The sequence below is a fragment of the Neolamprologus multifasciatus genome, chromosome 14 (genome assembly GCF_963576455.1).
Source record: "Neolamprologus multifasciatus chromosome 14, fNeoMul1.2, whole genome shotgun sequence".
NCBI classification, from domain to species: Eukaryota; Metazoa; Chordata; class Actinopteri; order Cichliformes; family Cichlidae; genus Neolamprologus; species Neolamprologus multifasciatus.
This window is the reverse complement of record NC_140452.1, coordinates 17,273,303-17,295,389: the sequence shown is the minus strand read 5'-3', so window position 1 is coordinate 17,295,389 and position 22,087 is coordinate 17,273,303. Positions and strand designations below refer to the sequence as shown.

At 37.9% G+C, this 22,087-nt stretch overlaps 1 protein-coding gene and 1 long non-coding RNA gene across 2 annotated transcripts in view; one reads left to right on the top strand and one right to left on the bottom strand.

Annotated features, from left to right (window-relative positions):
• Nucleotides 1-22,087, bottom strand: part of LOC146503850 (uncharacterized) — a 103,797-nt gene that overhangs the window by 65,020 nt on the left and 16,690 nt on the right. The gene's annotated exons all lie outside the window — the stretch shown is intronic.
• On the top strand, nt 6,395-8,525 carry LOC146503852 (uncharacterized). The gene is made up of 3 exons (XR_014877840.1): nt 6,395-7,634; nt 7,751-7,811; nt 8,067-8,525. It is a non-coding gene; the product is annotated as an uncharacterized LOC146503852 (long non-coding RNA).

Sequence of the window (22,087 nt, the reverse complement as noted above, 5' to 3'; positions counted from 1 at the left end):
GCATCGTGACCTACGAACTTATAACCCATGCAAGCCAATCGTGCAGTTTGAAAATCGCACAGTGTTTGCCCAGCTTCAGGTGTACTGTCGTCTGAGACTTGCACCGCAGTGTCGGCGTTTGTTTCCCTGTTGGCCATGCTTTTTGTTGTGGTCATCTGTGGTCTTCCGGTATTTTCTCCGCAAGCGACCTTTCCTCAACCAATGAGATGAGCGGTAATCTGAATTGTCATACTCGAATAGTCATAAGTGTGCTGTCAGCTCATTGGTCACAAAGCAGGAGCGGGGCTGGGAATTATAGTTTCAAACAAAGCGTTAATTACATTAAAACTTATAGACTACTTTTGATTCTCACTGTATTACGGGACAAAGTGCGTCCCTTATTAGCTCAATACGGGACGTGTACTTTTGTTTCTAAATACGGGACGATTCCGTTTTTTAAGGGACGGTTGGCAACCCTAGTTCACAGTAGCATCGCTCTGCTAACATGCTAACAGCTCATTTGAGCTACTCACCCCCTCCCTCCTGTGCTGAATCATAGAGTGAACGAATCACTCACTCACTCACTCACCCCCTCCCTCCTGTGCTGAATCATAAGCTGTGTCCCAATTCAGGGTGTGCACGCTTGAAGTACGCGCACTACGCGTACTACGTACGGCGCGTACTATAAGTACGAGAAGTGCGGAAGTGAGAGGCTTGTGAAATGGGACGGTCTAGCCGCGAGAAACGTTACATACAGCTTTGTTTGACAGAAATGAAGGAGAAAAATGTTTTGTTGGTCATTCATTTTTGTCATGACATCACTTTGATTAGTTGAGTATCTGAGGCTGAGGCCACGGGACTGTAAAACATGATTGTTGGGCTTCATTTCTGTACTGAACAGTCATTTAAGATTAGTTAGTAAATAACAATTAGCTAATGTTGTTCATAAGACTAAAATCATCTCACTGTGGTAATGTAAATATAACATGGCCAATATTATATTATTGTCAGATTATTATGATATATATCTATATCTATCTATCTATCTATATATATATATATATATATATAGGCTTTAAAACCAAGTTAACGCTGTAAGCACAAACATCGCTAATGTCATACAACTTTGCCAACATGTGGCCAACAGCAATGTTTTAATGTTCTTCGTTATTAAACATTCGCGCATAATTAAGTGACGTCATGTTCAGTACTTACTTTTGACAGTTCACTCTTCAGCAGCTCCCTTCTGCCGTATTTTGCGGCAAAATTATCCACACCCACCGCCGCGCTATGAATTGTGGGATATATGGGACCACGAAGCGTGCACCGGACCACGCTTGATATTTGGGGTAATCGACGGCGCATTTGGAGTATGCATTTGAAGTACACTTCGAATTGGGACAGCCGTCGTCGCGTGGCGGTGACGTAATCGCACTTGAAATGCGTACTTCAAGCGTGCAGACCCTGAATTGGGACACAGCAATAGAGTGAACAAATCACTCACTCACTCATTCACCCCCTCCCTTCTGTGCTGAATCATAGAACGAACGAATCACTCACTCACTCACCCCCTCCCTCCTGGCTCACAGCTTCTTCTTCTTCTTGGTTGGCAACCAATGTTAAGGCGCTTTACCACCCCCTGGCTCACATTTCAGTGGGCATTTAGATGAGAAAATCTATATTTAACACATTTAAGGAAAATACTAATTTGCCGCGTTAATGCGGTTATGGCGTTAATGTCATTTTAACGAGATTAACGCTGACAGCACTAGTTTTAATATTTAATATATTTAAGGGTTTAATTTTGAAATCTTTTTTTCATTTATGTATTTATTTTATTGTTATTTCATTTTCTTTGTCTGTTTATGTTTTTTTTTTACTTTTATCTCAGTTTTTGTGATGGAAAGCACTTTGTTCAACCATGTTGGTTTTAACGTACTCTATAAATAAAGTTGGATTGGATTGGACTAATATGATGAAAGCAAGACCAAGCCTGAAATCGACTCCTGATCTTTGATCCGTCCTCACCTGGTCATGAACGTGATGGTCAGCCAGGTATCCAGTTTACCTTTGAGTGTCAGATTTAGGCAGATTTGATTGCTTCCGTTTCATAATGACAGATTTAAGTGAACTCTGTCTCCATTCCCAGACTTCTACTTTTGAATAAACTTTCCTTTAACTTGCTCCGAGTGCTCTTTTGTCTGCATGGTGTAACTGTAGCCTGGCATGCTGAATAACTAGTGAGTGGACCTTCCAGAAATATGTGATTTTGGCTGTTGAAGTAGGTCAGTCACCTTTGAAGGGCTGAATATTTATGGAGTCATCAGTTGACGTTCGTTTGTGGCGTTAGTCTGTTTTCACTCTGATAATAAAGAAGATTTATTTATTTCATTGACCAATAATAAAAAGACTGTTATTATATTTTTAACATTATATGATTATATTCACAGTGATGCTTTGAGGAAGACTGCACTGTTTGTCCCAGAATAATCAAACTGCCATGAAATACATTCACTAATTTACTATTTGGAACTAACACACTATTAGTACATCTCAGAGACACCTTCTTTCTCACATGAAGAGTAACAGATTACATCTCTTACTGTGTCCGGCCAAACAACTGCTGTGGAAAGTCAGTTATTAGCAGTTTTTTAACTACACCCGTAAATGAACGTTTGACTGAATGCTGATAAGTGAATACTGAGAATTTAGGAGGAAATGTTTTCAAATTTTCCTGCAGAGAATCTGATTAAAATGTGTTTTGTGAGCAAGAATCAGTTTGATCAGTGACCTTTTTTCAGCCAGAAACCTTTAAGGTCACACATCTGCTGTAATATTATAATTTGCTGTTCTTTTTTTTAATACACCTTTGTAGAGAAGAAAAACATCTGGATGTCCTGATGCCAGATGCTTTTCTTTCCAAGCTCCTTACAGTGGCTTGCAAAAGTGTTCGGCCCCCTTAAACCTTTCCACATTTTGTCACATTACAGCCGCAAACATGAATCAATTGGATTGGAATTCCACGTGAAAGACCAACACAAAGTGGTAAACATATGAGAATTGGAACAAAAATCATACATGATTTTTTACAAATAAATAACTGTAAAGTGCGGTGTAAGTAATATTAGATTAGTATATTATTAGATAATAAATAATTAATATTACTAATAATTATTATTAGTAATATTAGAGTAAGTAATATTATAGAGTAATAACCCGCAGTTCAAAAAAGCTCCCCTCCGACAGCCAAACCCATCTGTTCTCTGATTGGATTGTTACATTTGTGATTGACATGACATTGACCAATCAGATGAAAGGAAGAAAAATAGGGTCAAAATTCGTACTTGTAACTTGCAGAGATTCCCACGTTTTTTTTTGGCTAAGTCCACATACAAATCTTTTTTACACACACACAAATTCTTTTTACACATACAAAAGTACAAGTACAAAATAATATTGTATATAACCACATTTTGAGCCCACAAAGCTGTACGTGAGCTCCACTGCAGTGGCTCGTGCACTGCTGCGTTCACGGCGTTTGCTGTAAATTATACAGCAGTGATATATGTATGTAAAATGTTTACTGAAGTTAGTGAAACAGTGTTTGTAAGGACTATAAGGTCCATAATTACTGAGGCAGTTAGGCGGTTTCGCAATCTTGGCTCAGTACACACACACACACACACGCACACACACACACACACACACACACACTCCATTTTTATCTGTATCTAACATTTCCGAGCAGCACGTCTTCATTATCTGTGTGAATGCAAACACTCTGGTTTCTGTGGTTTCAGATCCATTTCTCTCTCAAGGGAAATAAAGGGATTACACGGCCGTCTTTTCCTGTTTCATATGTTAGGCTATGGCTGTATCCCAATTCAGGGTCTGCAGCCTTAAAGGCCGCATTTTAAGGCCAATTACGTCACAGCGATGCGACAAAGACTGTCCCACTTCGAAGGCTGCTCGAAATGCGGCCCTCAAATGCGTCCTTCATTTCCCTGAATTTTAAGGATGTGGCGGTGTAGACTTCGTGGCCCAACATATCCCAGAATGCATAGCACGGCGGTGGGTGTGGATAATTTTGGCGGAAAACGGCGGATGAGGGCCCGAAGAGTAAACTTTAAGTAAGTACTGAATATCATGTCACTTATTTATGTGCAAATGTTTAATAACGAAGAACATTAAAACATTACTGTTGGCCACATGTCGGCAAAGTTATGTGACATTAGTAACGTTTGTACTAACTTGGTTTTAAAGCCTTTACTTTAAAATATACACTGTTCAATAGCTGACCTTAATCTTACAGAGAATGATCAAAGCTCATGTAGAAACCAACAAACAAATGAACAAAAGATTTTCTCCTTCATTTCTGTCAAACAAAGCTGTACGAAACGTTTCCAGCTGTTAGTATCATGGTTGCTAGGCAACCTGGGCAGCGCAACGGAAGCTAGACCATCCCATTTCAGAAGCCTCGCACTTCCGGCCTTAGTGGTCTTTGAGTACGCGGCCCTTGTGGACCGTTAGGGCTGCGTACTTTAAGGCTGCAGACGATCTGAATTGGGATACAGCCTATGTATGGGGCGCCGTTTGTAAACTGAAACATGCCGAAATTAACGGCAACATTTTTCCACATTTAGCTCTAAATCTTTAAAAAACATGTTTTTTCGAGTCATTTTTTACAACATTTAGTAAAATATTTGTAACTTTTTATATTTAAAACAGAATTTTAAATGTTAAATCTAAATGCTAAATGTTAAATGTAAATATTATATATAAATCCAAATGTTAAATGTAAATATTATATTTAAATCTAAATGTTAAATGTAAATATTATATTTAAATCTAAATGTTAAATGTAAATATTATATATAAATCTAAATGTTAAATGTTAAATCTAAATTTTACGGGAAACTAAATATTTAGCTAATATGCAAATTTATTGTACGGGTCAGAGGGAAATACCAAAATAAAAGCTTCAAGAAAACCTCCCGCGCTAAAGTGTGCCGGTTGAGGTCAGGTTGTGTGTGTGCGCTCCTCTCACGGTCACTTTTGACTGCCATGAGCTGCTTCACCTATTCCCTACCGGCATGTCCAGCGATGTAGCTGAAAACATTGGAAGAGCCGTTTTGTCGGCCATCCAACGATTCAGCGGTAGTGCACCGTCAACCTCACAAACGCCGCAGCACTTGGTAAGTTTATTATATAGCATTTTGGATGGGTTGATAGCAGTGTTAGCAAAACTAGCAAAGCTAAATTACTTAGCTAGTCCTCAATTATTTCATTTGGTAGGCAGCAGACAGAGATCGAACATCATACAACTGTATTTATTTATTTGGTAGGTAACAGTCGTTCTTGATGTAAATGTTTCCTTAGGAATCCAGCAATGCACCTGGACCAAGTAGACCTGCCGTCTCCACTGGGATACCATACTGCTCGGTAGGCCTTCTTACAATATCATTTAGCTGACTGGTTTTGAAATACAGTCAGGTTCATAAATATTTGGATACAGACACATTGTCTAATGTTGCTTCTGTACATTACCAGAATGAATTAAAAGTGAAACGACTCCAATGCAGTTGAAGTGCAGACTTTAAGTTTTAATTCAATGGGTTGGACGAAATGATTGCATAAAAATGTGAGGGGAAAAGTAATTTGTAAACACAATCCTATCATTTCAGCGGCTCTAAAGTAATTAGACAAATTAAATAACTGAAAATAAAATTATCATTTCTATTTCTATTATTCAAAACCCTTTGTTGGCAATGACAGCCTGAAGTCTTGAAGTCATGGACACCACCAGATGCTGGCATTCCTCCTTACTAAGGCTCTGCCAGGCCCTTACTGCATTGGCTTTCAGTTGCTGTTTGTTTTTGGGCCTTTCTGTCCTAAATTTGGTCTTCAACAAGTGAAATGTATGCTCTATTGTGTTAAAATCCAGTGACTGGCTTGGCCATTCAAGAATATTCTATTTCTTTACTTTAATAAAGTCATGGGGTATGTTTTGGGTCATCGTCCATCTTTATTATTAAATGCTGCCCAATCAATGTGACTACTTTTAGCTGGACTTAAGCAGACAGACAAGTATGTCTCTGAACGCATTCGGCTGCTTCAGTCCTGTGTCACATATTCAGTAAACACTACCAGTGCCACTGGCAGCCATGCATGCCCAAACCATCACACTGCCTCTGCCATGTTTTACAGATGATGTGGTATGCTTTGGATCATGAGCCGTTCCATACCTTCTCTATACTTTTTTTCTTGCCATCATTCTGGTAGAGGTTGATCTTGGTTTTATCTGTCCAAAGAATGTTTTTCCAAAATTTTGCTGGCTTCTACTAGATGTTTTTTTTGTTTTGTTTTTTTGTTAAGTCCATTTCAGCCTTTCTATTCTTGAGATTTATGAGTGGCTTGCACCTTGCAGTGAACCCTCTGTATTAGGGCTGTTCGATATGACAATATGAAAACATCTATCATTTCATATTATACGCTATCATTTATTCTGTGGTGTTGCAAAATAAATTTTACGTCAATATTTTTCATTGTTTCGATGGTAAGTAGTGGCTATATAAATTTCTTAATTTTCTTTCTGTTATGTTCTCTTTGACCGCATGTTGTCTGTTCGCAGTAAAATTTTCAAAATGCAAACACTACGTCTCAAATCAATTCCAGGCCTTTTATCTGCTTAATTGGTAATGACATCATCATTTTAATATGGATACCCTAAATTAAAGCTGAGTCTGCACATCATGTTCATGATATAACTATGATTGGAAAATGTTTCAGTAAACGGGCAACAAAATAAAACTTGTTAGGGTCCAAATACACACTGACCTAACTGCAGGCCTTTTCTACTCTAATTGAGTGCTCAAAGCACTTTATACAACAGATCTCATTTACCCATTCACAGGCACTGATTAATACAAGCACTTTTTCTGTCCAACATTCGCACACAGTCATACTCAGATAAACCCATTGGGAGCTGTAGATTAGAGCACCTGGGGACTGAATCACCAATTTGACCAATAATCACCGAATGCTAATCTACAAGATACAAAAGGTTCAGTTTTCTGTGTAATGGGTAGACAATAGTAAGATGGTCTGAGTCTACAGTTTGTTTGTTTTTTGTTGTTGTTTTTGTTTTTTAATGAACAGATAACAGAAACACTACGGATGTATTGTAATGCATAGGTGTCTATCTGTATCTGTGTTTGAATTCATTTCAGGTTCCTCTCCCATCAGTTCCTCAAGCTCATACTATGCGCTCACATTTTGTGAGAAAAAACAAGACCTGCAAACACTATACAAAAGATGTTGTGTGCTTGCCCTTGTCTTCAGCATCAACGTTTCTCATACCGAGAGGAGATTCAAGAGCAAAACTAGCACAAGATGGCCTTATTGGGAAGATCTCCTTTACATCTGACTGGTCTGAAGCACAACTTAGAGAAGAAATAGCAGCAATCTTCAGAAGAACATTTGCACTGTCAACTGGCCAGACATTCCCTTTTGAGTATTTGAGTACAATTAGAGGATGTAAACGACTAATGAAACCAAATGTTTCTAGCAGTTTTCTTTGGGATGGCCAAGAAGTTGGCTCGATTTGTTCCACCACCTGCCTCTATATAATGGCAGGGATACAAAAACCTGCACAGGTAAACATTTTATATTGCAGTGCAGAAATATTGAGTATACAGTTTTTAGTGCAGCCATGTGCCTCTGTGTTACCAGTGATTTGATTTTATGTAGTTCATGCTTTCTTTTCCCTCAGGAGGAACCAGAAGAGCTGTCTGATAGTGACTTTGAAAGTCCAGTCTGCCGGAGAAGACGATGTATGTGACGTGAATGAAAACCTAGTGAGGTTCTAAGCTCAATGACCAGTTGGATTTTGTTACTGCAGTGAGTAATAATTCCTGGGGGGGTTTGTTTGATGAGAGCATCATTAATTTGTCCAATTTTAATTATCACAGGTGATTACAGCCAAGGAGGAATATGTGCCCAACTTTCACTTAAACTAATATAAGGATATATAAAGGCTCTGTTAACTTTATGAAGCAAGTCATGCTGACCTTCTTTCCTTTGTTCAGTGCATCAAGCGTTGCCTACAACACCAGGTGAAAGTGAGGCCAAGCATCAGGAAACAGAGGGCTGCACTCAGGAGAGTGAAAATGAGGGACAGGCAGAAGGACAGTAGATGTTTCCATATAATGTGGCAGAATTTGTGTAAGCTGTTGTCTAGGTGTTAAAGAAATCCTTCAATTTAGATGTTGTTTAGGATATTGTTCCGATGCAGGTTTCCAATGTTTTTTTTGCTGAATCACTGCAACTTTAGGATTTACATTATTTATTTATTTTTAATGATGTAGTGTGAGAAATTCTTCAAGGCTGACATGTTTTATGATTTCTAATATCTTTTGTCTACTTAGCCCTATTTTTCTGGAGGAAGATGAAGCTCTTGAAGAGGCAATTCAGCGTAGCCTCCTAGAAGACTCTGATAGACAGAGTGAAGTTCATATTTCAAGGTAAGATTTGAAAGTAACCTCTGATTATTGTTAAGTTACACAATTACAAAGGTAATTGCTAATTTCTGACTAATTCAATATGGACTATCACAACATAATTATCTGTGCACTTGAGTCAAATGTACAGCAAATTTCCATTTTTCCCCAAGATCTGTTTGTCATTGTCCCTTTTTATATACGTCTTTTAAGAAGCTCAGCAAAGAAGAAATTGAAGGTCTTCTTAGAGTCAGTCGAGCCAATGTGTGGTCGACTGCTTTGCGTCAGTTCAAGAGACCCAAGTTTGCAGAAAGCTGTGAGATGCTTTATGTCACATTTGCAAGCGATGAACATGATACAGAGGAAGATGCTGCTGACCTTGGGGGCCAAGGCGGGAGTTTCACAAGTCCTGAAGACACTGTAGACGTACAATGTAAAGGAGCAGGTGAGAATCTGACGGTGCGTTGGATCAGACATTACGGGGAGTGGCAACAAGCCGGTCCGAGTAGTTTTGAAGACAGAACAATTTTGAAGGTGAATAAAGTCCAAGAAAGTTTCCTGGAAGTGAAAAACACATCACTTCTTCATGTCTTCAATGAACAACAAACTGTTTACTACCTGGTGATGAACCAACAGCAGTGTGTGAGCACTTACTCTGTACGTTTGATCAAACAACCAAAGGAACGTTATGCTTCAGAGGGAGACACAGTAATGCTGGAGTGTCCCTTCATGGACCCCATTCATGACCAGCCCCCAGTTTGGATGAAGAAAGCAATTTCCTACAAAACTGCTCAAGAAATTGGTCGAAACTTCTCGCTGGTACTTCCATCACTAATGTTAAATGATTCAGGTATCTACTACTGTGTAGGTGAAACAGTAAGTCATATGTACAGGCTTTTGGTGTGCCCTAAATTTGGACCACCTGCAGTAAAGGTTTTCTCAGAGGGAGATGAAGTCACTATGAGATGCTCTGATGATTGGAAAAATAGTACTTTGGGCTTTATGTTCTTTAAGTTGATCCAAACAGAAGGCAAAATTGTGAACGATGTTGAGTTCTGCAGTGACAATAGAATCACTTGTTCCCATGACAGCCTGATAATCTCTAATGTCTCACTGGAAGATGCAGGAGAGTATGTGTGTACATGTTTTAATTTAAAGTTAGAGTGTGTGTCAGCAGAAAAATTTGTTCTGATCTACAGAGAGCCCTTTGGGGTTTACTCGACCTTCTACAGAGTCAGGTGGATACTGCTCAGCAGTCTGCAGGGGATGCTTTGTGTTGTTGTGGTCTGTGTGACACAGAAAACCAGGACAGGAGAGCAGCTTTCAGCTCAGACACACACTTAATATGCTTATAATAATAATAATAATAATAATAATAATAATAATAATAATACATAGAAGTGAAGAAATCAAAACAAAAACAAACAAAAATATTATTGTAGATATGAATCTGTGACCTGACTGGACGGTTCAGTCTCTTATATGATTATATATTTTAAACATTTTGCCTTTTTTTATCTTTCGACTTAATTCTTGTTTATTTCTGCTCATATTTTATTTCAGTTATAATGATTATGTGCTTTTTTGTTTTATGTGATTTGATGTTTATCCATATCTCATTCATGTATCTCTCAGAGTATCATTTTGAATATTCTTCTGTTTCTATCAGTGATCAGTTCGATCTATAATAAATGTTAGAAACCAGTTGTAAATGTATTCGTTCTTCACTCTGATGTGAATCATTATCATCTCTCTTGGAAAATGTATTTTGTTATTGTGTTTAAGAGCAGATTCATTACAGCACCATGTTCATCTGCACTATATTGTTTTCATTGTTGTGAATAAACATGATTGTCTGATACAGCAAACACTTCATAATATGGACGTTACTGCTTTGATTGTGTTTTTATATTCTCCATTTTTATTAGGAATCATTTCTGAAATAAAAATATCTAAATCTAATTTAACAGGCTGAACGTTGATGCTCTTCTGTCAATGACTCCATGATGATTTTAAATTTTAATAAACACACAATCCTCATATTTCAGTGCAGGATGTAGAGCAGAGTATATCAGTCAACTGGATCAGAGCTCATCAGCATTTTGAACTTAATATGCAGCCAACACACTTTAACACGTGTCTGATGTAGAGTGAAACATATCATGGAAAAATGGAAGACGAGAGAAGCTGCACATGGTTATCATCATTTATTCATTTATTTATTTTTTTGCCTGTCCCATTTGGATCTTTAGCCATCAAAATTGTTGTTTGAAGGCCAAGAAAGATGCCATGTTGGTCCATTTGATTGACCTTTATTATAATTGTGTATTTATTTTATTTTATTATCGGTTGTTACAGACGGGACAGACACGACTGGGGGATAGGACAGGGAGAAGGAAAGAATGAAAGAAAGAGAGGGAGAGAAAGAAAAACAGAGGGCAGAAGAGATGATGAGAAAAGGGGGAAGGAACAAAAAGAAAAACACAAAACACCTGGATCACCTGTATGGAGAAAAAAAACAAGAGAAATCAAACAAAGAGCAACATAATAAATACATGTTATCATCATTTATTATTATTTTTATTTTTCGATTTTTGGTGGTGGTAGAGTTTAAATGTTTTTTAATATTTTATTTTAATTAATTAAAATGTTTTAATGAAAAACTATGAATTTTTAAGCGTTATTTTTTAAAATCTTTTTATCGTTAACTCTGTTTCCCTGGGTCTTTTCCCATGTGTTTTGAATAACTCTTCTTTTTTTGGCAGCGGTACTGGTTCTATTTTGTTGCATTTATCCTCGACACCTTAAAGGCGTATGACCGAGAATATTGTCGGTCATAAACCGGTCCGTGGCACAAAAAAGGTTGGGGACGCTGGTTTACAGGACTGACGGGACTCCAGGAAACACAAACAAAGTCAGTGTTTAAGTGGAGACTCATCAACAGACCCGGGCTATCTTTCCATCATCTGGATTCACTTACCCTAACGTTTGTAATCAGGATAAACTGTCACACAGAGTTTGTTATCAGTTCTCTAACCTTGGGTCTTCCCTGCACGCTTACATGAAAGGGGCGATGTTTGGCAGGATTGAGAAAAAGATGCCTGCCAGCAGATTCGGATGCAACACAACCCACAATGCACTGTCTGCACAAATTTGAGATTACAGCAGTGATAATGTGCAGAGTCTGCAGTGGCGGTACGCTGGACCTGACTTCCCTAAAGGGACCCCACATGACTCCACTCACTCACCTCTGGCAAGCAGAGTGTGTGATTCAGTTGAAACAGCCCTCGTGTCAGCTCTGCTGGGCACACTGGGCTGTCAGGTGTCCCTGTCCCTTTTTGCCTGGGCTCCAACAGACTTGAGAATCACCCCTGCAGGTTACATAGGAAATATATAAAACCTTTTCTGCTTCAGCAGAGGATCTTTGTCTCACTGTTTATCACTACTACTGTAACTCGTGTTTTCTGAGAGGTTGCCATCAGTCTGTGAGCTGTACATCTGGACTGCACAGCAGTGGAAAGATCTCGTCCACTGTCACTGAAGTAGTTCTGTGTTATCTTAACTGAAATACCTCTTCTGTTTCAAAATACATTTCTAATAAAATCATTTTTAACATCCATGAATGCAGATTATGACTGTAAAAGGAGAAACAACATTAGTGTTCCCATGTTCTTGTTATGGTGCGACTGGATGGCCTTTGAACCCTGGGGCATATACTACGAAGTGATTTCAGCATGCCCAGGTTTTCTGTCCATCATCTGGATTCACTTACACTAACAATCGTGATCAGGATAACCGCTGGTTAGCAAAGTTAATCCAGGATTTCTCATGCACCTTCACAAGGAAAGGGAGGTGTTGGCAGCATCTGACCAATCAAAAAAAGGGAAATTCACAGATAATATGACTTGTCTTGATGCCTAAAATGTTTTTATGCTTGATTCAATTTAGCTGTTAAGTGTCTTTTACTCTGCTGGTGCCGGTTAGGTTCCAGATTAGAGATCAGCAGGTATGAAATCACGACATACTGACTAATCACTTCTCCAGAAAATAATGTCACTATTCCTGGAAGATTCAATACTCGAGAATCACTTTACTGACTCATGAATCATGATTCACAAGTCCAACTGACTCACTGACTCATCCCTGTTGCTGTTAGCAGCAATCTATCTAGCTTATAATTAAAATTGTGGAGAAAAACACAACATCCAGTATCTTAACAAAAAAATTTCTGCTCTGAACTGGAAGAAAAAACCCTGAGTAGAAGCTCACATTAAGAAAATAGCTCCTCGGTTCACAGTAGCATCGCTCTGCTAACATGCTAACAGCACATTTGAGCCACTCACCCCCTCCCTTCCTGTGCTGAATCATAAGTAAGCGAATCACTCAGGACTCGCTCACCCCCTCCCTCCTGGCTCACAGCTTCTTCTTCTTCTTCTTGGTTGGCAACCAATGTTAAGGCGCATTACCGCCCCCTGGCTCACATTTCAGTGGACATTTAGATGAGAAAATATATATTTAACACATTTAAGGAAAATACTAATAAAATAAAGATAAACAAAATAAATGTTTATTAAGCAATTTTGATAGGAAATTGCTTAATTTTAGAAATGTTTTTGCTCTTTTTTTGCTCTATAAAATAGTTGTTTTTTTGTTTTTTTTTTAATCATTCATCAGAGCAGTAGGATTTACATGAAAAGAGAAACAAATTGTTTGAGTGAAAATGTACATTTTTTGCACACTCTTGTCAACTGACTCAGTGAATCAAATGACTCAAAAAAAACCGATTCACTTTGGTGAGTGACTCATTAAAACTCGATTCAGTAAAAAGAATCAAATTTACCATCACTAGTCTAATGTCTCTGTGTTTCACTAATGAGCATCAGTAAGAAAAGAACGTGTTCTTAGATGCAACTTTTTTTCTGTTGTCAGCAAACAACCACACGATCTGCGTTAATTGACTAACGGAGATTTGCCGCGTGGCGTTAACGTCATTTTAACAAGATTAACGCTGACAGCACTAGTTTTAATATTTAATATATTTAAGGATTTAATTTTTAAATCTTTTTTTCATTTATGTATTTCTTATATTGTTATTTCACTTTCTTTTTCTGTTTATATGTTGTTGTGTTTTTTACTTTTATCTCAGTTTTTGTGATGGAAAGCACTTTGTTCAACCATGTTGGTTTTAACGTACTCTATAAATAAAGTTGGATTGGATTGGACTAATATGATGAAAGCAAGACCAAGCCTGAAATCGACTCCTGATCTTTGATCCGTCCTCACCTGGTCGTGAACGTGATGGTCAGCCAGGTATCCAGTTTACCTTTGAGTGTCAGATTTAGGCAGATTTGATTGCTTCCGTTTCATAATGACAGATTTAAGTGAACTCCTCTGTCTCCATTCCCAGACTTTTGAATAAACTTTCCTTTAACTTGCTCCGAGTGCTCTTTTGTCTGCATGGTGTAACTGTAGCCTGGCATGCTGAATAACCAGTGAGTGGACCTTCCAGAAATATGTGATTTTGGCTGTTGAAGTAGGTCAGTCACCTTTGAAGGGCTGAATATTTATGGAGTCATCAGTTGACATTCGTTTGTGGAAGTCTGTTTTCACTCTGATAATAAAGAGGATTTATTTATTTCATTGACCAATAATAAAAAGACTGTTATTATATTTTTAACATTATATGATTATATTCACAGTGATGCTTTGAGGAAGACTGCACTGTTTGTCCCAGAATAATCAAACTGCCATGAAATACATTCACTAATTTACTATTTGAAACTAACACACTATTAGTACATCTCAGAGACACCTTCTTTCTCACATGAAGAGTAACAGATTACATCTCTCACTGTGTCCGACCAACCAACTCCCGTGTAAAGTCAGTTATTAGCAGTTTTTTAACTACACCCGTAAATGAACGTTTGACTGAATGCTGATAAGTGAATACTGAGAAGTTAGGAGGAAATGTTTTCAAATTTTCCTGCAGAGAATCTGATTAAAATGTTTTTTGTGAGCAAGAATCAGTTTGATCAGTGACCTTTTTTCAGCCAGAAACCTTTAAGGTCACACATCTGCTGTAATATTATAATTTGCTGTTCTTTTTTTTTAATACACCTTTGTAGAGAAGAAAAACATCTGGATGTCCTGATGCCAGATGCTTTTCTTTCCAAGCTCCTTACAGTGGCTTGCAAAAGTGTTCGGCCCCCTTAAACTTTTCCACATTTTGTCACATTACAGCCGCAAACATGAATCAATTTTATTGGAATTCCACGTGAAAGACCAACACAAAGTGGTAAACATGTGAGAAGTGGAACAAAAATCATACATGATTTTTTACAAATAAATAACTGTAAAGTGCGGTTTAAGTAATATTAGATTAGTATATTATTAGATAATTAATAATTAATATTACTAATTATTATTATTAGTAATATTAGAGTAAGTAATATTATAGAGTAATAACCCGCAGTTCAAAGAAGCTCCCCTCCGACAGCCAAACCCATCTGTTCTCTGATTGGATTGTTACATTTGTGACTGACATGACATTGACCAATCAGATGAAAGGAAGAAAAATAGGGTCAAAATTCGTACTTGTAACTTGCAAAGATTCACACTTTTTTTTTTTTTGGCTAAGTCCACATACAAATCTTTTTTACACACACACAAATTCTTTTTACACATACAAAAGTACAAGTACAAAATATTTATAACCACATTTTGAGCCCACAAAGCTGTACGTGAGCTCCACTGCAGTGGCTCGTGCACCGCTGCGTTAACGGCGTTTTTATATTTCACTGTTTTTACACAAGTAAGTAGCACGTCTTTATCAAGATCAATAAGCTGCTCGCAAACAAGAGTTTTAGTTAAAGGTAATGTAGTAATAATTAAACATTTTAGTATTATTATCCTGGCTTGCTCGAGGCTGCCGTTTTCTCTGACAGTTTCAATCAAAATTAGAAATGCTGCTCTGAGACTGAGAGAACTAATAGTGCTACCTGTTGTGCAGTTAGTTTCCAAAACACGTTATTCATAGTTGCATACAATTTTAGACTGATGTGGGCCAAAGCCTAGCATAGCCTGTAACGTTATTATGACCGGCACATTTTATGAGTGAACTTGGCTTTAAGTGTTAAGCAAAAAATAAGGAAGTGCCAGATTATATTCAGAGTAATTTATAATTTAAGGGGTTTTTGTAACTCAAAACAGCGAAGGTACGTACAACAGGAAAAAGCTTTTGTGTTTCTGTGCATGGAGTGAAGCTGTGGAACAGTTTGAATATGAAATTGAAGCAATATCCAAACATAAAACAGTTCAAAAAGAGTTATAAAGATATGATCTTCTTGAGCTATAAAGAAAAGGGAAAATGTTGAAATTAAGTGAATGTCGCTATTTAGAAAATTTCATGATGTGATATTATAGTATATATTATATCAGAAATCTGTTCACTATTTTTATTACAGATTATATCAGTAAGGAAGCTGACTAAATATTGACTGATAACTTATGGCAAAGGGGTGGGATTAAATAAGTGTGTACTTCTTTCCTCTCCCTTTCGACATGTAACTGAATCACAACAGAAGCAATATTGAAATGTATTAACTTTATTTTGTATAGTATTTTTTTCTCAAATTTTCTTTGCTAAATGTACCTGTATATTGTTTACATGATTGAAATAAATTAACAAACATGCCCAAATACAGGAGAAGGACAGCTGAGAGTGGAAAAAAAATCACAAAAATAAATACTGCCAGATTAGACTTCGGTCTACAAGAAAATAAGAAGATCATGGGATTAGCCTCGATTGCACTTTGGACCTATTGACGGGATGCGCTCCGTCCCTTGATGCATGTACACTTTCAATTTCTGGTTGGGCTGCTTGGGTACAAAGTAAGTTTCATCATCAGATGATGAGCTTCATGTAAACATCTGCATGGAAACTGGATGCCTGGACTTCTCTGCTTACTTAGACCAAACCAAACCCTGAATTATGTTGGAAAATATGTGATGTTTTATGAAGGATCACATAAGAAACAACATTTTTTAGTTGTTTTTGAAACTAAAAAACTATTCAAAAAGTTTTAAATAGTTTAGAAAGGACACTGTGACTGGCCGGTTCTGTGCTCCAGACCACATGTTTGATACCCCTGGACCCATGCAACGAAGTATTAAAAAACACTTTGGCCTGTGAAGAGTGAAAGCAGATATACGGCGTGATATCGAGCCAAATGCTTCAAAGTGTTCCTTGATGACATCATAAAGTGGCGTTCCTCCTCCAACCACAAACAGGAAGCTCATGAAGCGAGCAGTGTCAGTGCTTGTACGACACTCACCACGAGACCTCTGAGCAGGATGGCTGCAGTCGCACAGCTCTGCTTCTCCCTGCTGTTCACTCTCATCAGCAACATTCATGCAGAAGAATTTATCGCCATAAGAAAAGAAGGAGGCTCTTTACAGTTCAAGCTCCCAGATCAAAACAGCTCCTGCATCACCTCCAGATGTGTTGGTGAAGATACTCTGGTCCTGTGGAACATCTCTGACCCCTGGAACAGAAACTTCACAGTACATGAAGACCTGACAGGACGACTCTCATTTCCTGAGACATTTCATGGTTCTCCTTCATTTACTCTCAACAACCTGACCCACTCAGACTCTGGACTGTACCAAGGTGTATGCTGGACTCAGGGCAGCGTGACATATGAGAGAAACATCAGCCTGACTGTGTGCAAGACAGTAAGGTGGGAAGAATATATCACAAGTCCTGATGCCACTGAAGACGTACAATGTAAAGGAGCAGGTGAGAATCTGACGGTGCGTTGGGTCAGACATTATGGGGAGTGGCAACAAGCCGGGCCGAGTAGTTTTGAAGACAGAACAATTTTGAAGGTGAATAAAGTCCAAGAAAGTTTCCTGCAGGTGACAAACGCATCACTTCTTCATGTCAACACACAACCAACGTCTTACATCTGCCTGTTGATGAACCAACAGCAGTGTGTGAGCACTTACTCTGTATGTTTGACCAAAAAAACAAAGCTACGTTATGCTTCAGAGGGAGACACAGCTGTGCTGGAGTGTCCCTTCATGGACCCCATTCATGACCAGCCCCCGGTTTGGATGAAGGAAAATATTGATCAAGAAATTGGTCGAAACTTCTCGCTGGTACTTCCATCACTAATGTTAAATGATTCAGGTAAATACAGCTGTGTAGGTGAAAAAGTAAGACATGCGTACTGGCTTTTCGTGTGCCCTAAATTTGGTCCACCTGCAGTAAAGGTTTTCTCAGAGGGAGATGAAGTCACTATGAGATGCTCTGATGATTGGAAAACTAGTACTTCGGCCTTTTGGCTCATTAAGTTGATCCAAACAGAAGGCAAAATTGTGTACGATGAAGAGTTCTGCAATGACAATAGAATCACTTGTTCCCATGACAGCCTGATAATCTCTAATGTCTCACTGGAAGATGCAGGAGAGTATGTGTGTACAGGTTTTAAGACACAAGATGAGTGTGTGTCAGCAGAAAAATTTGTTCTGATCTACAGAGAGCCCTTTGGGGTTTACTCGACCTTCTACAGAGTCAGGTGGATACTGCTCAGCGGTCTGCAGGTGATGCTTTGTGTTGTTGTGGTCTGTGTGACACAGAAAACCAGGAGAGGAGAGCAGCTTTCAGCTCAGACACACACTTAATATGCTTATAATAATAATAATAATATTAATAATAATAATAATAATAATAATTATACATAGAAGTGAAGAAATCAAAACAAAAACAAACTAAAATATTATTGTAGATATGAATCTGTGACCTGACTGGACGGTTCAGTCTCTTATATGATTATATATTTTAAACATTTTGCCTTTTTTTTATCTTTCGACTTAATTCTTGTTTATTTCTGCTCATATTTTATTTCAGTTATAATGATTATGTGCTTTTTTGTTTTATGTGATTTGATGTTTATCCATATCTCATTCATGTATCTCTCAGAGTATCATTTTGAATATTCTTCTGTTTCTATCAGTGATCAGTTCGATCTATAATAAATGTTAGAAACCAGTTGTAAATGTATTCGTTCTTCACTCTGATGTGAATCATTATCATCTCTCTTGGAAAATGTATTTTGTTATTGTGTTTAAGAGCAGATTCATTACAGCACCATGTTTATCTGCACTATATTGTTTTCATTGTTGTGAATCATTTATATTTGCATTTCAAATTGTTGTGATGCAGCAGACTGAAAACATGATTGTCTGATACAGCAAACACTTCATAATATGGACTTTACTGCTTTGATTGTGTTTTTATATTCTCCATTTTTTAGGAATCATTTCTGAAATAAAAATATCTAAATCTAATTTAACAGGCTGAATGTTGATGCTGATGATGATTTTTAATTTTAATAAACACACAATCCTCATATTTCAGGGTAGGATTTAGAGCAGAGTAGTAAACTGGATCAGACCTCATCAGCATTTTGACCTTAACATGCAGCCAAAAACAGAATGCAGGTCAACACCTTATTGATTTAAATAATTTAAGGGATGGTTTATGGTGTCTGCTTTATTTCTTCACTAATTTAGATTTCACTGCAGAATATGAAGTAGGTTGATTAAAATAATCTACTGCAACAAAATAGTGAAGAATACTTTAATGAACCAGTACTCATGATCATACTTCATGATTCTGCACAATATAAAAGTATTATTGACATTAAATATAAGTTGATAGTAACTCTTTTGTACTGTTTGTCCGTTTAAATATGATTATTGCTTCTGTATGAGTAAATTTTAAAATGTTTATGTGTGACGTCACGGGGCCGCGAGTGGCAGAAAAAACATGGAAGAAAGCGGAAGAAGGAGAAGAAACGCAGTGAATCAGTCCTCCTTTCCCTACATCGTTATACTGATTTGAGTCCGTACTAGTGATGGGATTTCCGGCTCTTTTTAGAGAACCGGGTCTTTCGGCTCAGCTCACTAAAAAGAGCCGACTCTTTAGGCTCCAAAGCTATGGAACGCCAGGACTGCCATAATGAATGAATTAAATACACCATTAAATAATTAATTAAATGTGGCAATAATTAATTAAAATCGGAAATAATTAATTACATAAATATTTAGTCATCAGCGTGACCTGCGTATAAACGCATAAAAGAAATAACGTTGGTGTTTCCGTCATGTAGTAACTGCTGGCTTTAACTGTACAAAGGTTGTTCGACACTATGAAACACATACAGACTTCATGATGTTCGGATAATATTTTTATTGTGAATATTAATCATGAGGGTAAACGGACCTGTACACCACAGAGCGAGGTCAGCATGTCCACGATATCTTCACCTCTATGGGTTAACACAGAGTTTCCCTGACTAAGCTGACTAATCTAACGGTCATCTACGAATATGTCACGGCTCATATCTATATGATTATACAGAAAATCATCCTTATTACTGCCAACTATTCCAGAGACGTGAAAATCTACAGCATAAAGAACAAAACATCCAGAAGTCTGCACGATGTGTTTCATAGTTTGTAACAAGCCTTTGACAGTTAAACATAACATGACCGAAAAAGAAAAAAAAGAGAAAAAAAAAATCACAAATTATATGTTAACCTCATTTATTTTTATTTAAGTAAACTCTAAATATTCTAACAGACAGCTGGTGCTTAGAATACAGTTGCTATAAGTAACTATTAAAAAACAGATGATATAATATTTCTGTCCAGGTTGCAGTCTTCATGATGAACACGCTGTTGCAAACTCTGCTCCTCTCGGTGGAAATGCGCCTTCTCTTCTCTTTCTTTAAAACATTTTATAAGTCAGTTTACTCTCAAGATTCACTGTTAAATCCAAAACACACCAGATAAAGAAAAGCGAATGGTTCAGTCGAACACGTGCCAGTGAACCATTAAACGTCTGTAAAACTGTGCAGTTATGAAACGTAACTTTAACCTCAGCCAAACCGATTTGCTCAGTTGTAAATAAAACAGCGAAGTAAACGTGACCCGACAGACAGAACCTGAGTGAATTAAGTCCAGCGTTTAACACTTAGAGCTAAAACTCAGCTCAGGTTTCAAAGCTGTGTGCCGGTGATTGGACATCAGCCGCTGATAAAGTGGGTTCGCCTATAAAGTGCTCTGTTGGGAACAGTGTTGGGACTAACGCGTTATTAAGTAACGCGTTACAGTAACTATGTTATTATTGTGGTAACGAGCACGGTAACTAGTTATTATGCCAAAATCAGGAACGCGTTAGTCGTTACTGGGATTTAGATAGGGTCGTTACTCGTTACTTCGTGTGGTGGCTATCGCGGAGCTTCCACAGATTCAGTAACATTAGCAAGTGGTGGAGGCCAGCAGGTGGATGAAGGAAAGGGGACGCAGAAGGAAAAGAGACCCGAGGCAGCCGCCGGTCCAAGTGTGAACTGAACTTCAGGTAAGAAGTTATGACCTGCAGTCTATCTGGGTCAGATATAAACCAAGTTTAGGTGGAGTTTATTTTCGTTATTCTGACTTTTTCCGTACTGCGTGCTAGCTAGCATGACGGAGTTTCTATACAGCTGGGTGGGTGCTATGAAGTTAATGTTGAACTTTATTTTGTTCATAAGTTATTAGAGTTGCCAACCGTCCCGTCTGGTATTCCAGAGAAAATATTACGCGTTTCTTATTGAGTTGAAAAGGAAGAGTTTGTCCCGTAATTCAGCTACAATGAAAAAGGCACAAAGCTGGAGTTATTCTGTGTCTTTGCTGCACAGCTGCCTCTTCTTCTTTCATTCTCCCCCCTCCCTCTACCGCGGTAAAGTGAGCCGTCATTTGTGAGCCGCGGTCAAGCCAGCCGCCTCTTATCCGCCGCATAAATTTCCTTGCGCTTTTACACCAGTCTTTACGGTAGCGCCTTTTCGCTTTATATCCCGATTGAGAGCCTAGACCCACGCGCACGCGCGCGCACACATTACGATGGAACAGCCCAATACAGTCAATACAATTATGTTTATTACAAAAATTCATTAAAAATCATCCTTAGTAGTTGAGGTCCAACTTTCAACACATCCCTCCTCTGGGACACCTACTGTACCTGTGTGCCAAGTTTCATCCAGATTTACTGTAGAATTCCTCAGAAATTAAAGGAAACTTATATTCAATGCAATACAGTCAATACACTACAATTATGTCAAATTTCAAAAATTCATTAAAAATCATCCTTAGTAGTTGAGGTCCAACTTTCAACAGATTCCTTCTCTGGGAAGTCTACTGTACCTGTGTGCCAAGTTTCATCCAGATTTACTGTAAAATTCCTCAGAAATTAAAGGACATTTATATTCAATGCAATACAGTCAATACACTACAATTATGTACATTTCAAAAATTCATTAAAAATCATCCTTAGTAGTTGAGGTCCAACTTTCAACACATCCCTCCTCTGGGACACCTACTGTACCTGTGTGCCAAGTTACATCCAGATTTACTGTAGAATTCCTCAGAAATTAAAGGAAACTTATATTCAATGCAATACAGTCAATACACTACAATTATGTCAAATTTCAAAAGTTCATTAAAAATCATCCTTAGTAGTTGAGGTCCAACTTTCAACACATTCCTTCTCTGGGACACCTACTGTA